The sequence below is a fragment of the Gorilla gorilla genome, chromosome 12 (assembly GCF_029281585.2).
Source record: "Gorilla gorilla gorilla isolate KB3781 chromosome 12, NHGRI_mGorGor1-v2.1_pri, whole genome shotgun sequence".
Taxonomy (NCBI): Eukaryota; Metazoa; Chordata; class Mammalia; order Primates; family Hominidae; genus Gorilla; species Gorilla gorilla.
The window spans coordinates 45,091,329-45,108,454 of NC_073236.2; the positions used below are offsets into that span (position 1 = coordinate 45,091,329).

The 17,126-nt window shown below is 37.9% G+C and overlaps 2 long non-coding RNA genes across 2 annotated transcripts in view; one reads left to right on the forward strand and one right to left on the reverse strand.

The window, feature by feature from the left end:
* The window catches only part of LOC129531848 (uncharacterized), a 109,732-nt gene that overhangs the window by 67,838 nt on the left and 24,768 nt on the right, over nt 1-17,126 (reverse strand). The gene's annotated exons all lie outside the window — the stretch shown is intronic.
* LOC129531847 (uncharacterized) lies at nt 9,267-12,075 on the forward strand. Its single transcript, XR_008677281.2, has 3 exons — nt 9,267-9,693; nt 10,197-10,274; nt 10,500-12,075. It is a non-coding gene; the product is annotated as an uncharacterized lncRNA (long non-coding RNA).

A 17,126-nucleotide genomic window follows, 5' to 3' on the forward strand; every position in this document is an offset into this window, starting at 1 on the left:
CTCCCTCAACCCCAATCTGAGCAAATTTACACCTTTACCTTCCTCTCAAAAAGGGAAAATTATTTGAAAGAATTTTTTTTTAAATAAAATATCTGCTCAAGGTATTGTTAGCTCAAAGTAGCTGCCCTAATTCTTCAATCCTCTCATGGTTTATAAATTAGAGAAAACACAGCACTAAAAGTGGCCGAGATGGAAACAGTGATTATTTGTTCTTGTAGAAACCATTCATCTAAATTCTTTAACACTAATCCAGATAGACGGCTTTTAAAAAAGACCTCTAATTACTTTCCCGTTAATTATTTACATTCACCAAGTGTTTTGTGATTGTTCCTTAGTGAGTAGCCTCCTGAGGTATGCCACGGTATTAACTATTGATTTACAAATCTGGCAAAGGTGCATTATAGCTGGCTTGCCTACTCTACCCTTGGCTTAGGCCATTCGTCCCCAAGATAGATCTTCATCGCCAGTAACTTATCATTATCAATAGTGCCAAAAATGGAACTATAATATAATAACTTATCTTTCCATGGTAGCTTCCATCTAAAAATTATTGGTGTTAATCATAGATATGTGAAATTTATATATATATATATATATATATATATATATATATTTTTTTTTTTTTTTTTTTTTTTTTTTTTTTTGAGGCCGAGTCTCACTCTGTCGCCCAGGCTGGAGTGCAGTGGTGCAATCTTGTCTCACTGCAAGCTCCGCCTCCCGGGTTCACATCATTCTCCTGCCTCAGCCTCCCAAGTAGCTGGGACTGCAGGCACCCGCCACCACGGCTGGCTAATTTTTTGTATTTTTAGTAGAGATGAGGTTTCACCATGTTAGTCAGGATGGTCTCAATCTCCTGACCTCGTGATGTGCCTGCCTTGGCCTCCAAAAGTGCTGGGATTACAGGCATGAGCCACCGCGCCGGGCCAAAATTTATATTTCTAAGAGATCATTTAGCATAATGCAACCAAATGCTTTGTCATCACTTGCCAAGGTAAGTCAACTACAGGTTACCTGTATTCCTAGTTGTTACACTCAAAGCAGACACCACTAATCCACATTGGAATTGTCCCTCTGGTCCCATATCTAATTATAATGCTTCTTAACACAGTGCTCCAAGCAATTTCCTCCAATTGACTGTTTTTTATCTCCAGGGCCAATTCGTATTTATCATCTACTATCCACAATTAAAACACCTTAGTGAGAGTAAGCCTATTACCTCTCAGGACAGCTCATTCCATAATTAACTCTGACTGTGAGAAGAGTTATTTCTAAATACTCAGTAATAGAGCCTATTCAGTTCCAAAATTTCTTCCTCTTACTTATCCTTTTATGTACCTTTTTCTTATCTACTCTGTATGTTTTAGCTCTTTTTTGTCTTGTACCCTGATGGTGTCGATTCCAATCATGCTGGAAACAAAACATAATACAACTGCTCATGTTTTATATGTTCTGTTTTATTTGCAAATCATTCCAGTTTTAAAAATAAGCAATTTCTGTTGTAGGTTTGGTGGCAGCATTGAGGAACACCCAAGCAGGAAAACAAAGACTCTCAAAACTGTTCTTAGAACTATTGGTAGGAGATCACCATAAGAGTCCCAAAAGATGAAGAATTAGAAAATAATTCAGAGTTGAAATTGGAGTTGCATTTTGAAAGGCCAGGAAGGATTTTTCTAGATGGAATAAGGGAAGCACAGTTCAAGGAGAGAGATGGGACGAGGATGTTGTGGCTGGCTGTAAAAGATCTTCTAGTTCAGTTCTCCAACTTAAGCTGGAGGAGTCATGAAGCCACAGATTGCCAGGCTCCATTCCAGTGTCTGATTCCATAAATTTTGGGTGAAACTTCAGAATTTATGTTTCTAACAAGTTTCCATGCAACACTGATGCTGTTGGTCCAGGGACCACACTTTGCAAATCACTGTTCTAGCCTTAGCACACTCGTGCGTCCCTGCCTGCAATTCCAATAGGCTACGCCTTCTTGTCTGCCTGGCTTGCTTTCTAAGCAGTGAGCATGGAGTGGGCTCAGGATGAACATATTGTTCTCATTAAACCTTGAATCTTTGTCAGCCCTACAAGGTTATCTATGTCAGCCTGGCAAATGTGCACTTACAGTGGGCCCAATTGACAATTGTCAGGAGTAAGGCTGCAGGGGTGGAGGGAGAAAGTGGAGCTAGTATTAAGAGGTGGTGAGGAGATTGCAGAGGGCAGCATGGGGGCAGGGTGGAAGGAGCTTCCTTTCCAAAGCTCTGTGGTGGGGTCTAGGGCTATTCTCAGCAGTCACTGAGACTGGGGGCACTGAGTCTGCAAGAACACATAGTACACTGGCCTCATAAAAGTTATCATCACCATTGCTGGGTAAAGTGATTGCTGCAACTTCTTTTCTCCTTCCCTTGAAGAATTGCACTTTTTATTTATGTAACTGATCACCTTAACAGCCATTCAACCCAAAATTCTTTTATGTTTCTTTCTATATAACCCAAGCCATCCTCCTGGTTTCAATTCTCATTGTACCTATCCTTTAATGAGATTCCAGATTAATTAATCCTAATATTTTAACTCTATAAATGATCCCTGTTTTGTCAACACTAATGCAATGAAAAATATTTTTCTTTGTATTGAGACCATTCTGTGTAATTAGCTTGGCCTCATGAGTCAGTCTATTTGCAAATTTGCAAATCTGCAGGATTGACTTCACTCTTTACAAGCTTCCTATCATGCATACAGCTCTAGAATTTCATTTCGTTCAAGCAGTTCTTTCCTTTCTCCTAATCTTGTCCTCAATTCAAAGATCACAGAACACTGATAAAGAAGATGATGCCAGATCTGTCAAAGAGAGGGAGATTAAAGAGAGGAGAGAGCTACAGAGAGATGTGATGTGGAAAAGAGGTGGGGGGCTGAAGTAGCTGCTCACTATGTTTTTACATTTGCTTTGGGGACACTTGTTATGGACAGACTTGGCAAATTCCTAATGGGCAACCTTTGCAATGCCTTATTCTTGCTGTGTTTTTCCTAGAAGGAAAATGTGGGGGACATGTCAATTCCTTTTACCAGGGAACTTGAGAAGCCCCATGCCCTTTCATTGACGGTTTGGATGCTGAGGCTGTCTTGTGCATCCAGGTGGCATTTGTCCTCTTAGTACAGCTTGATGGGCTTTCCTTTGAGGACCTCAATGTCACTTCCTTATCACCTCCAAGGCTTTTTCCATCCAGAGTTCACATGAGCACGTACTGTTAAAAACCTACTCCTCTTCTTTGATGGTGCCCACATACCCAAGCAGAAGGGTCATGTATCTGTCAGCCAAGAGGGCAGACCACCACAAGGGAGTTGGAGAGAAGAGAAAACATTCTTGAAATGTTGCAGAAACATTATCTACAACCAATTTTTTAAAATAAACAATTGATTTCATTTGTGGCTCAACAGATCATATTTGTTTCTATTCCCATGCCCACATAGTTATTTCTGTACTTCTCAATAATTACCCCAATCTAAACGAGTTTTATCACATGACAACTTTTACAACCTATGAGACTGTATAGGTACTTATTGATTCCAACAGATTTTCTTCCCCTTCCCAAGTATTAAAATGATGTTAGGTACATGTTTTTATTCAAAGTTAAGGTGGGTTTTCATTGGTTTTGCTCTAAGCATTTAAACCATCCCTTAAATGAGTTGGGGACACTCTGAGGGTATTTCAAAGCCCCAATCAAGACATGCTAATCAGAGTGGCTCAGTTTCTGAAGCGCGCCCTTTTATTCCCTTTGCCTGGCTAATTACAAATGGATCCTGAGTACACTGTGGGTCAAAAAAATGAGAAAAGGCCAAAGACACAAGTGAACTCTGACAAGAAGGCTCTATGTTTTCACTTCTCTTAGTCACTGGGCCTTTGTGGTTGGGAACAGCTGTTGCAGAGAAGAAAACAGGACATCTTGAGCCTCAGGGGAAATGCCAACTGGAATATGTTAATCTTTTTTGCCTAAAATCCAAGCAGCTTATCTTTTCTGAAGGTTCTCCTGGCTAATGAAAAATATGCTTAATATTGCAAATTTTGCTTTGCAAGGCCTTTTGTCTAGTGTCGTTTTCTATTTGTGAATTTTCCTTTTGTTCCCCCTTCACCAGCCCTCCTACCAAGCGAACCCAGCACATGTTTGGCTTCCAGTCAGTTCTTCTTTGAGTCTAAAAGTCTTGGCATTTCTGTCTTAGTTTTGGCCATAGGAAAGAGCATTTTTCAATAATGCTGCTGAAATGCTGCTTTCTCTACTCCAGAGCTTTATCTGGCAAAAGGATTTACTGGGACTAGACCCAAAGAAAACAGAAAAAGAAAAAGGGAAAATGGCTCTGGAAGGCAAGATGCCAGCTTATTCGCTCTTGAGATTTTGCAACTTCCCACTACTCTTTCCATAACCTCAGTCCTTTACCCTAGGGTGTCTTTGCATTTCTTATGAGTAGAGCTGGTCCCCCCAGCACTAGGCCATGGAAACTCCCTTTAACTGTGCTTTCCTTACTTGCCAAACATCTGGAACTGAGGCAACCCTCATGACAGGGAGAAGCAGTCAACTTAGTGCTGAGTCCAGCAAGATGATCAACTTTGACCAAGACCCCTACAGAAATTGGACATCCCAGGGTTATGTATAGCATTATATGAGGCTATGTTTCCACCTTATTTGTCTCTAGTGTACTTCAAACATTCTTTGTTTTGTGTCCTGTCTCATGAATCATTCTCTCTTCCTTTATGCCAATTTTTACTCCACGTATGTGAGCTGCTCTCTCAGACCTGCTTCTGCTTTCCAGTGTTTTTGATTGCTTGTCATGGGCAGTGTTGGAAAGAGAGCAGGTGGTGGAGGTGAAGTGTTGTAGTGGAAGTGGAAGCTTCTTGCAATTTTTCTGAGAAAGCCTAGGCTTTCTATTGCATGTGGATGAGCTGAGAACTCTCTACCACCTTTTTCTTCCTTTTTGTCTTTGAGCTCCAGCAAATAACCCACTGCAATCTCCACTTCTGCACCTGAGCTATTACTTCTAGCTGGTTGTTCCCTGCTCCCCACACACCACTATCAACTGTCATACAGGCTGAAGTATGCAAAGGACCATTTGAGGTTTCCTAAGGTATTTAGTTAACAGTTCATTAGCAAAAGAGAAAGGAGGTAACAACAACATGTGTGCTGAAATTTCAACTGGTATCATCTCATAATCAAATTAGTCTTAATGGATGTAGCCAGCTGGGCCTTGATTTCATTTTCAGAGAAGTACCTTAATATTTTCCTCCACAATTTCTAGATAAATAGATTTTTACCACAATAGATGGATAACATGCATTGTTCTTCCCCATTCCAAAATGTCATATTTTAATACTTATTTGAAAACTATTTCTATAAATTGCTCAATATATTTCTAATCATTTACATAGTAATTGTATTCTCAGAAATCTTGCTTGTTGGCCAGACAAGGAACAAAAAGCCTGTGAATATTACTATGAATATTCCTCAGAGTATAGATTTGTCTATACTCCTTATTAATATCTGATGAGTTTGAAGTTGTATATTTCCTCTCTAAGCCAGTTGTTTAAAAGAATTATACATGTTTAAAAAAATCCAAGTGATTGGAATTTGAAAGTTTAAGCATTTGTTATAAATTTCCAGTTTTCTCACATTTTAATTAAATAATAAAGCCTATAACTTTATGTCTTGAGCAACTTATTGGAATTATCTCTCTAGTCTGGTACATGAATTACATGTGTAAATATCCTATAAATTGTTGAAATGGATGTTTATTCATGATTCTAGGACACAAATGTGAAAATATTTCCACTAAATATTTGATATTAATGGTAGAATTGACTCTTCTATGTCCTTGCTTGTTTATCGTCTTCTTGAGCTATTAGGTTAAGAGTAATATTATACAGATTCTCACTTCTAATACTTCAGTCAATAAATCATTGCATTTGCAGCTTATATTTATTTAAATCTGACATTTTCTAACTATTGCCTCAATTTTTTTAATTGGTATGTATTTTCCGCAGTTTTAGGCTTACAAAAAAAAAAAAGTCCAGTGGAAAGTACAAAGAGTTATCATATCCACCTGTCCCCAAATTTCCCCTATTCTTTGCATCTTTCAAATAGTTCATTTGTTTTGTGGACATTACACCTTTTCGAATTGTCCCACGATTCTTGGATATTATTTTCTTTTTCATTCTTTTTTAAAATGTTTGCATTTCAGTTTTGGAAGCTTTAATTAACATTTCTTCAAGCTCACTAATTTTTTTCTTTGGCTGAGTCCAAGTCTACTGATGAGCCTATAAAAGGAATTCTTTATTTCTGTACAGTGTTTTTGATTTCTAGCATTTCCTTTTGATTCTCAAAGTTTTTATCTCTCCGCTTACATTACTCCTCTGTTCTTGCATGTTGTCCTCTTTTTCCATTAGAGCCTTTAGTGTATTAATTATAGTTGTTTTAAAGTCTGGGTCTGATTATTCCAATACCTGTGACACATGTACAGCTGGTTCCAGTGATTGTCCTGCTCTCCAGACTGTTACTTTTTTGGTCTTTCGGTGTGCCTTATAATTAGTTGTTTCTTAAAGCCAGACATGATGTACTGGGTAAAAGGAATAGAGATACATACGACCTCAGTGTATTGTTTTATGTTTTTCTGCCTTGGAGCTAGGGCTGTGTGCAATGTTTACTATAGCTATAGATTTCAGAAGCTAAAATTTATCCTGATGTTCTTGCTTTTGTTGGAATTTTTTGGAACTTTTTTTTTTTTTTTTTTTTTTGAGACAGAGTCTCGCTCTGTTGCCTAGGCTGGATGGAGTGCAATGGGGCCATCTCGGCTCACTGCAAGCTCTGCCTCCAGGGTTGACGCCATTCTCCTGCCTCAGCCTCTGGAGTAGCTGGGACTACAGGCGCCCGCCACCAAGCCCAGCTAATTTTTTGTTTTTTTTTTTTTTTTTAGTAGAGACAGGGTTTCACCGTGGTAGCCAGGATGGTCTTGATCTCCTGACCTCGTGATCCGCCCAACTCGGCCTCCCAAAGTGTTGGGATTACAGGCGTGAGCCACCGCGCCCGGCCTGGAACTTCTTAAATAAGTTCTAAGACATGCAGTTCTTTGGTTGTATTATTCTGATATTGTTCAGGAGTCTTACTAATATGATAGTAAGGTGTGGGGGCAGGGAAAGTCTTCTATATTTTTATGATTAGGTCTCAGTCTTTCAGTGAGCTTATCACCTGGGCTATGACCTTCACAAAGCTTATTAGGTTTGCCTCCCCTCTCGCCCTTCGCTAATGTATGACAGAAAAAACAGACAGAACTGGAGTTGGGGATTTCCCTTCTGCCATGTTGATCAGGCTTTTTGAAACTCCAGTCAGTTATAGCCTGCTAAAATAGCTTCTCTTGATGATGGGCCTCATTGAGAACAAAATACTCTGAGTGTATTTGAAAATTATTGCTTTTCTACTCTTCCTGCTGAAAGCATGAGAGAAGTTATTTTCATTGTGAGAACCTAGTAAAGGCTCCTGGAGGTAAAAACTCACAAAAGCTGCCAAGTCTGCCCTCCCTGAAATTTTTAACTCTCAAACTTGTCAACACCAAGCCTCTAAGTTTTCCTAGCCTCATGAACCCCAATACCAGTTCCTACAAAGGTTTCTGATCCCAGGCTTCTGCTTTGGTAAGTTGTAATTCTCTGCATCTTCCTGTCTGTCTGCCAGTGTGAGGGGCAGTGTTTCGCCTGGTGACTTCAATTATCTGATGGATCTAAAGATGGTTATTTTCAGTTCCTTCATCTTTTGTCTTGCTGTGAAGATGGAAGTGATGACTTCCAAGCTTCTTCTTTCCCATACTGAAAACAGAAAGTCCTCCTACAATTTTATTTTTGTTGCAAAGTTAATTCATGTCCATTTTGTTAAAAACCAAACCTATCTCCAAAACATTTAAAAATATCTGAAATTTCATATCCATTTTAGTAAGAGCCTGTGTTTTGCATGCATAAATAGAAGCTATTCTGATGGTGTTTCAGCAACAAAAGTCATCTATTTTTTTAACTTTTATTTTACAGTCAGGGGTACATGTGCAGGTTTGTTGCAAATGTACATCGTGTGATGCTGAGGTTTGGAGTACAAATATATCCATGACCCAGGTAATGAATATAGTGCCCATAGGTCATTTTCTACCCCTTGCCCTTCCCCTATCTGTTGGTCTTCGGTGTCTGTCATTCCCACCTTTATGTCCATGTGTACTCAATGTTTAGCTCACACTTATAAGTGAGAACATATGGTATTTGGTGTTCTGTGTCTTTGTCAGTTCACTTAGGATAATGGACTCCAGCTACATCCATATTGCTGCAAAAGACGTAATTTTATGCTTTTTTATGGCTGCATAGTATTCCAAGGAGTGTATGTACCATCTTTTCTTTATCCAATCCATTGTTTATGGCATCTGAGTTGATTCCTTGTCTTTGCTATTGTGAATAGTGTTGTGATGAACATATGAGTGCATGTGTCTTTTTGGTAGAATTATTTGTTTTCATTTGGATATATACCCAGTAATAGCATTGCTGGGTCAAATGGTAGACTAACTCTTAGTTCTTTGAGAAATTTCCAAACTAGTTTCCACAGTGGCTGAACTAATTGACATTCCAACTAAAAGTGTATGAGTGTTTACAATATCCAGAAAAAGAATAAAATACTTAGAACACAGCTAACTAATAAAGTGAAAAATCTCTACAAGGAGAACTACAAAACACTGCTGAAAGAAATCAGAGATAACACAGATAAATGGGAAAACATTCCATGCTCATGGATTGGAAGAATCAGTATTGTTAAAATGGCCATGATACCCAAAGCAATTTAGAGAGTAAATGCTATTCCTGTCAAAGGGCTAACATCGTTTTTTACAGAATTAGAAAAAAAGTTCTAAAATTCATATGGAACCAAAAGAAAGAGACTTAATAGCCAAAGCAATCCTCAGCAAAAAGAACAAATCTGGAGGCATCACATTACCTGACTTCAAACTATACTATAAGGCTACAGTAACCAAAACAGCATAGTACTGATACAAAAACAGATACATAAACCAATGGAACAGGATGGAGAACCCAGAAATAAAGCCACACTCCTACAACCACTCAATCTTTGACAAAGTTGACAAAAATAAGCAATGAGAAAAAACTTCCTATTCAATAAATGATGCTGGGATAACTGGCTAGCCACATGCAGAGATTGAAACTGAACCCCTACCTATAACCATATATAAAGATTAACTCAACCTAGATTAAAGACTTGAATATAAGACCTTAAACTATACAATCCTAGAAGAAAACCTAGGAAATACTTCTCTTGATATCAGCCATGGCAAAGGATTTATGGCTAAGCCCTCAAAGGTAATTCCAGCAAACACAAAAATTGACAAGTGGGTTCTAATCAATCTAAACATCTTCTGCACAGGAAAAGAAACTATCAAGGGAGTAAACAGAAAACCTACAGAATGGAAGAAAATATTTGCAAACTATGCATCCATCAAAGGTTTAATATCCCACATCTATGAGGAATTTAAATCAACAAGCAAAGAAACCAAGTAACCTCATCAAAAAGTGTGCAAAGAACATGAACAGACACTTCTAAAGAGAAAACATACAAGTGGCCAAGAAACATATGAAAAAAGGTTCATGATTGCTAGTCATCAGAGAAATGCAAAGAAATTGTCTCTAAAAGGGTACGTATCTTTTGGTTAGAGATTCCATTTTAAGGTAATCTTATATGTTGTGGGTATACACACACACACACACATGTATATATACACACATATATATACACACACACATATATATGTATTAGAAAAATAGATCTAGAAGAACACACAATAAATTTTAAGCAATAGTAACCTCTGTGAAGGTAATCATGTTGGTAATGGGGCTGTGAAGAGGGACTTACATTTTTTTACTTTGTATACGTTTTATTTTTTAGAGCTTATGAAATGAATAGTGATTTACTAATCAAAAGTATTAACTTTTCTTGAAAACCATATTTTCACTGTGGATAAGTTTTTATTATAAGTTCTACCTACCAAAGATTCAATAACCTTAGGTTCTAGTTTTTTCCTGGGTACGGAAGACCCACTCTGGGAGCCCTCCCAGTACACAAGTCCCTCTATGAGGCCTAACCTCCCTCTTGGCCCTCTCTGCCACCTGTCTTCTTATTTCTTCTGCCTCTCTGTAGCTCCTGATGCTCCACCGGTGAATGGTAAAGCCTGGGGAAAATAAATATGACTTCTGTGACATCAGTTATATTAATGGGGTGAGTTGACAGTTGTAAAAACCTTGACTTTTTTTCTATAGGATTTGTGTTTTTAATTTCAGAAAAAAAGTTATGAAAGCATTTTTAGATAAGCTGAATCCAGAATATCAGAAAATGATCTTTCTCTTCCTTGGGATGATGTCTGAAATTTTACCAGTTAGAAATCTATTGGGATGAGAAATGGAGGGAGAGACTCTAATGTGGTATTTGGCTTCTGTGGAATAGAGACTCTGGAGCACTATTGAAATAGTTCCTTGCGGGTGTGAGAGGAAGGTCCTCACTGTGGGAGGATGGAACACGGAAGAGGAAAGCAAAGCAGGATGAACACAGAGTGAGACAGCCAGGCACAGCAAGGCAGCAGCTTCTGTTTCCTGCAGAGATCAAGGAATACAGGTATCTGAAGCTTAAGGACAGGTGGCCTATTGACTCTGCGTAGAGCAATGGTGCTCACTTGGCAACACTCACAATTGAATCAGTGTCAAATTGGTATGTGTGGAGTAGAGTTTGGACAAGGCGAGTCCTACTCTACCTGTAACTGGCAATGTCATCTAGCGAACTGTGTAAGTACTTATGTACCCTCTATAGGCTCCCCTTTATGAGATCCCAAGAATTGAAGAGTACTGCAAGTTTGATCCTACTTACCCTAACTGGATTAACCAAATCTTGCCGACTTGTGTTTATTACTAGTACTAAATATGATCTATGGTGATATTCGCTCCTTTTATTAATTCATATTAAACTTATGGTATACTAGAATTTTGAGTATTATCTCATACGTAGCATTTAAATTTGTCATGGATTGATACCTTGGACCCTGGAGTCACAGTGCTTGGTTTCAATTTTGGCTTACCTGCTGGTTTTTGTTTTCTCACTAGCAAACTGAGGGGTAGTAATGACAATACTTCCCACATAGATTGTGAGGATAAGTTGTCCAGGTAAATCACTCAACACAGAACCTGATACATGAGAAGAGTTCTTTAAACATTATCAATTAATACTTTTATTGTCATCTTTACTTTCTTCTGAAACTAGTCTATTGATTCAAGACCATGGCATGTGACTCACTGTTCAAGCACATGGATTTTCTCCTGGATATTCATTCATTTTTACAGTATATTGACTATCCCTGCCACCATAATATAAACAATATAGCTGAAGAGCACTCCTTGGTGTTTTTCTCTCTGACTTTTCTATCGGTATGTAGAATGTTACAGTAACATCATAGGCATGGATAATTAACACTTACCAATGGCCAAAGGCATTAGAAAATGCAGACAAAAATCTTGGCTACTCATTTCTTGGGCATAAACAATTTGGTTCTTTCGGATGTCAACAATTTTGCATAAAATGTTAATTTTCAAGAAAAGAGAATCTATAATTTATACTTCACTTAGGTTTATAAGAAAGAAAATCTCACTTTTAATCCCTTGTTGATGTGTAAACATACTGCAAACCCAAAGAAAAAGAAAAGTGAGATTCAGCAGTATTTACATTCCTTCTCTTAAGGTAATTGATTCCAAATCCTTATTCATAGTTGTCTTCAGTTTTCACTTGATAAATCTGTCTTTCCAGTTTTGTCTTTCTTTTTTTTTAAGCATCGTGAATAGTTTGATGCATTTTCCTAAACCTTTCCATTTGGCAAATCCCTACATACCCTTTAAGATCCATGTCCAAAATGACTTTGAAGTAACATTTCGATTAATTGTTTTTCCTTTGTGTCTTCTTAATATTTCAGGCACACATTGGCTTTAGTTTTTATCATACTGTCTGTACTGTAATTTTTCTATGTCTTGCTCATTAAACTGTGACTAATCCTTGAAAGCTGGACTCATTTCTTGGGAATTTCTTTATGCTCAGTGTCTAGTATATTGCAGGGACTTAAATAGTTCTTGGTGAGGATAGAGAGGAAGAAAGATGAGAGAGAAATCTTATTATCATGAGTTGCTTCGGATCAGTAAGATACACTGTGCACAACCACCACAGGTTGTATGAAATAACTAAATGCATACTTAATCATTCCTTAATTCCTACAGGATTCTTTAATATAAATGAAATAAAGAAAGATGGTCAGAAACCTAAGACAAAGAATTTTGAATAGAAGCAAAATGAAGACCATCTGTTGTATAATTTTGCCAGGGTAAGATGACTTTCAAAGAGATGCTGGAATAGGTGAGAAGTGACAATTGATTAATGACTACATAGTTTTAGATGAGAACACTTAAGATCATTATGGTTATGCCCATACCTGAAATTGGCACAAACAACCAATATTAAGTAGTTGACAGCATTGGGATGAATACTTAATAAATAAGAAATCAAAACTTATAATTCATACTTCTTTGGTTTATCGTCAAAGAAGTTAACAATGGGAATAAAGATTGATTGAAAATCTAAGCCCTTTTAGCATCTTATTCAAAATAATAAGAAAATGGGTTGATTTAAAGACATGAGAAAGTCAACTGTCATTTCATAATCTTCTCTGCATATTTATCAAGATAAAAATAGATTAATTCTTAATTTAAGCCATACAATGAAATTAATCAAATTTCAAGCTTGGTGTCATTTTTACCCTTTTACTCTCAGTGATGGTTAAAATTTAAAATGAGCTCTGTTAAGTAAAATGAACAAAATTTAAATATTGCAGTTTTCCCATTATACTTGTTTTGACTGCCTGGATAAACAAACAGCATGGGTTGATATTTGCATATCTGCATAGCATTAATAATTATGAAGATGGAATAGAACAGCAAATGGTTCAGCAGGAAGATAAATCCTAAGTCAATAGATGCTAACATAGATTTTTGTGCTGAGCTCTTATTTAAAAATCTTGCTACAACTGCAAGTTAATAATATGCAATATAGTCAAACAGCACTGTAAGAAAAACTAAAACATAAAACTTTGGTATTAGAGGTATTATGATTTAAATTTATGTTTAAGTAAATGGATGAGTTATATTATATTCTGAAAGACTTTGACAGTATTGAGTTATATAGTGAATACTAAAGTACATGTAAAATATGGTTTGATTTAACATAAAAAAATCACATATGACTTTTTAGGAACACATTTATTACACCAAAGCTGTACCTCTGCATTTAAGATTTGATGCATCAAGATGCAATTATTAAAATTACTACTGACCAGTGTTGTGACTCTTGATGTGAGAGCAAAATAATTACACAGTCCCTTTGTTTAAGGACTTTAAAAGTGTGGCGTGGTAGTTGAGGTATGTATAACAATCAGAGAAATTTATGAATATAAATACAGTCACTCAACTGCAGCAACTCACACAGTGCTCTGCCTCTCTTTTATCCAGGGAAATTTATTTACTTATTTATTTTTGCTCATCAACAACTACACATTCCCTCTCAGTCTGAAATGTAAGAGTTATGGGTGTGGGGTTGGCTTGGAGCTCAGGGTGGAAGGCAGGAACGCCTGTCGGCTCCCACTGTGCCACACGCAGTGCTGCATGGTTCATTCCATTTAATCCACAGGTAGGGACAGCATTATCCCCATTTAAACAGCGTAAGTATGAAAGTCAGAAAAAAGGTAACTTAACTGACTAATTAGTGGCAAAGACAAGATTGGAATCCTAGTCTGTTACAGAGCTTACCAAGCCCCACACCTTCCCATGGTCTAAAAATTGTCATCGTCATCACCATCAACCTAACCTTTCCCCAGGGCATGCCGGGCTCCAGGCAGGGAGCCAGGGACATATCTCACGTATTTCATAGCTTGCTGGGGGAGGTCTCTCCATCTCCATTTTACATGCAGTGGTGGAATCTCAGAAACTTAAGTAACTTTTAAAAAATCATACACATCTTCAACTGTGTGGGGTTTTTACCACTAGGCTTTGCCCGCCCTGGTCTGTTTAGCTCTAAATCCTGTGTTCTCAGCTAGTAAATGACACTTTTTGATAATAAATGGCTGCCCTCTGCTCCTCTCTCAGTTGCTTTCTGTTTCTCTTCTCCTGACAAATTTGGAATAAACTAAATACATAAACATTGCTCAGCTGCCAACTAGAACCATTTTTCATGCTTCCCTCAGGAATTCTGGAATTTCACAGATGAACTCTGGGGGTTAACTTGCATAATGACACTTGATCTATGTAAAATACAGAGAGAGCCAGGCCTTGATAGGTTCTTCACTTCTAAGTTCCAAGAAAGGGAAACTTTCAGCCCTTTCCTTGCGGCTTTGTCTTCTCGATTCTGGGAAAATTGTGGTTAAACCTGAGTTAACAAGGCCATTGGAGGTAAAGAATTCAAGGGCCTGGGAGAATTCACGGGCCTGAGTGGAGTTTCCTTGTGATCACAGACATCACTGTGTTAATGGCAGTACTTGGGGTGCAGAGAAAGAGTGTAATGTTGGACTCAGTCTTCAGAGAATGGGACATCATAAAAGGCCCATATGAAAAAAGATGCAGGGGAATATAGAATTGCATCGTGTCTCAAAGAAGGGCTCCTCATCCCCAAGATGAGGCCCACAAGTATTTCTTCATGTAATCAATATGTATTATATATGAACACTTGTTACATAAAGAAATCTCATGCCAAGCATTGTCCTAGAAAAATACCATAAGGTCAGAAGGACGAAGAGCACACTCCACTTGAGAGGCTAGAATGGATGTGGTATCCTCTAGAGAGGCAGGCACCTGTGAGGTCAGAAGGAAAAAAGGCACATTTAGTGAGAAGTTTGAGGTTGTGGGAGAGTGTGTTAACCATCAAACAGGCCTTTTGAAAGGAGAGTTTTGAAAGGGGAGTAACTGTGGGAGATCAGTTATCAGAGGATAATATGACAGTGGGGCTTCCATCTTTGGGCAAAGAACAAGGAAAATAGAAATATGTGACATGAGGCATTTATCTGAATATAGTTACACAACCAACAATCACCAGTCCCTAAGTGGAAGGGATGTTCTCAGTCTTCTCTGGAGTTCGGTGTGGCCAAAAAGTGCTAACTTTGGAGAGGATTCAGGCCTATGAATCAGGAACTTCTTACTTTTCTGGAATGAGTCAGCTGTGGTTTTGTTTTTTGCCTATTCCCACTATGTGCATGTAACTCAGAGCTACTAAGTTTAGAATCCTAGGGAGTTTGGATGGGAACAGAAACGAAACAACTTTCAATTACTTCCCAGAACCATGATTCTCCCCAGGCCCATGATTCTCCCTACGATGTCTGGAGAGGCTGGTAAAGAAGAGCTGATGTCATGTCCACAGAGCCTTACATCTCTGTGGGAAAGGGGGAGGTGGATTTTAAAATATTCAGATAATTTTATTTTCTAAGCTTTATATATTTAATCTGAAAAGTTTAGTTAAAAAAAAAACTTGTTTGTACTCAAAAAATCCCCAAACACTTATATTCTAAAGGGGTTTGGCAAGGCTATTTTTCATAGATAGAAAGGAATGTTTAAAAAGTTCTGAAGTTCTTAAAATATTGATACTCTCTCTCACAGGCACTTGTAAAGGTCAAATAGAGAAAGACTTCTTTATGTGGTAGAGAACATTGTTAGTCTCAATAAATGTTCCTTCTTTCAGCCAGACAAAATAGCTTGTAATCTAACAATGCCTCAACTCTCGGAGGAACTCTTTTGTTTTCTTTCAGCTAGCAAAAGTGGTGATACAGCCTCCCGGAGTTTCCAGGGAGCTTTGTGTAAGTGCCTTATGCAAGTATGTTTTCCAGGCAGGAATGATGGGTGTGAGGAAGGACCCCACCAGTTCTAGCTGCCAAAAGCAAAGAAAGGAAAATGAGTTTAACTTTACCGATCTTATTTGTTCTGCCAAATATTTAAAGAAAATCCAAAGAAAAAATGATTCCTTAATTGTCCTAATTTACAGAGATGGAATTCATCATGCACTCTTTTTTTTTTTTTTTAACCAAGATGTGGTTGAACTCAGCGTGAGAGTGCTGAAATCATGTTATCTATTTGAGGTCTCCAATGGAGGGAGCAAAGCGAAGAAAGTGCTTATGTAAACATTAGATACTGATTACCTGTTTGGCAGCATGGGGTCTGTAAGTTCTGTTCTTCAATCTCCCAAGATCCTTTTGTCACTGAGGTCACTTTCCTGACTCACATACCTCCTGGTAACTTCCAGACCCCTGTGGAAGTACACTGAGCTTTCACCTGAAGTGATCGAACCTGCAGACACATATTAACACATACCACCCTTTGCTACTTGCAGCATAAAATGTCTAAGAATAGTATATACTGGTAAAATGAACATATTCTATAATTCAAAATGTTGAAATGTATGCCTCTCGTACTACAAGGATGGGAGTCTCTATCAGTGATCTAGTCAGAGTTTCTTGTATTACAAGAAAGACCAAATTGAGTAACTTTAAAGCAAGAGGAAGAGAACAAGAGTAGCTGCTAATATTTGCCACGCACCTACTTTGTGACAGCAATGCTTACACTCACTTGATCCTCACAGCAACCCCATGAGGTAGGTACATTTTACAAATGAAGCAGTAGAAGCACGACCAGATTAATCTCTTGAGTGAGGCAACACAGCTAATAAGTGGCAGAGCCAGCATTGGAATTCAGTTGGTCCAAAGGTCTTGGAAATCTCGCAGGAATTAAAAGATGTGTATAAAATGCAACTAAGCTTCCTCATAATCGGAAGAAACAAAGGCTATCATTTTCTTATTTCTACATAGATTTTACTGCTTACCCTTTTGCCATGAGATAAAATGCTTGTCCCAACTCCATGGTCACATAACTTTTTACAATCCTGTACGGGGTTGAACAGTGTCCCCCCAAAGTTCGTGTCCAACTGGACTTGTGAATGTGACATTATCTAAAAATAGGGTCTTTTCGAATGTACTGAAGTTAAAATGGGATCATACTGGATGAGGGT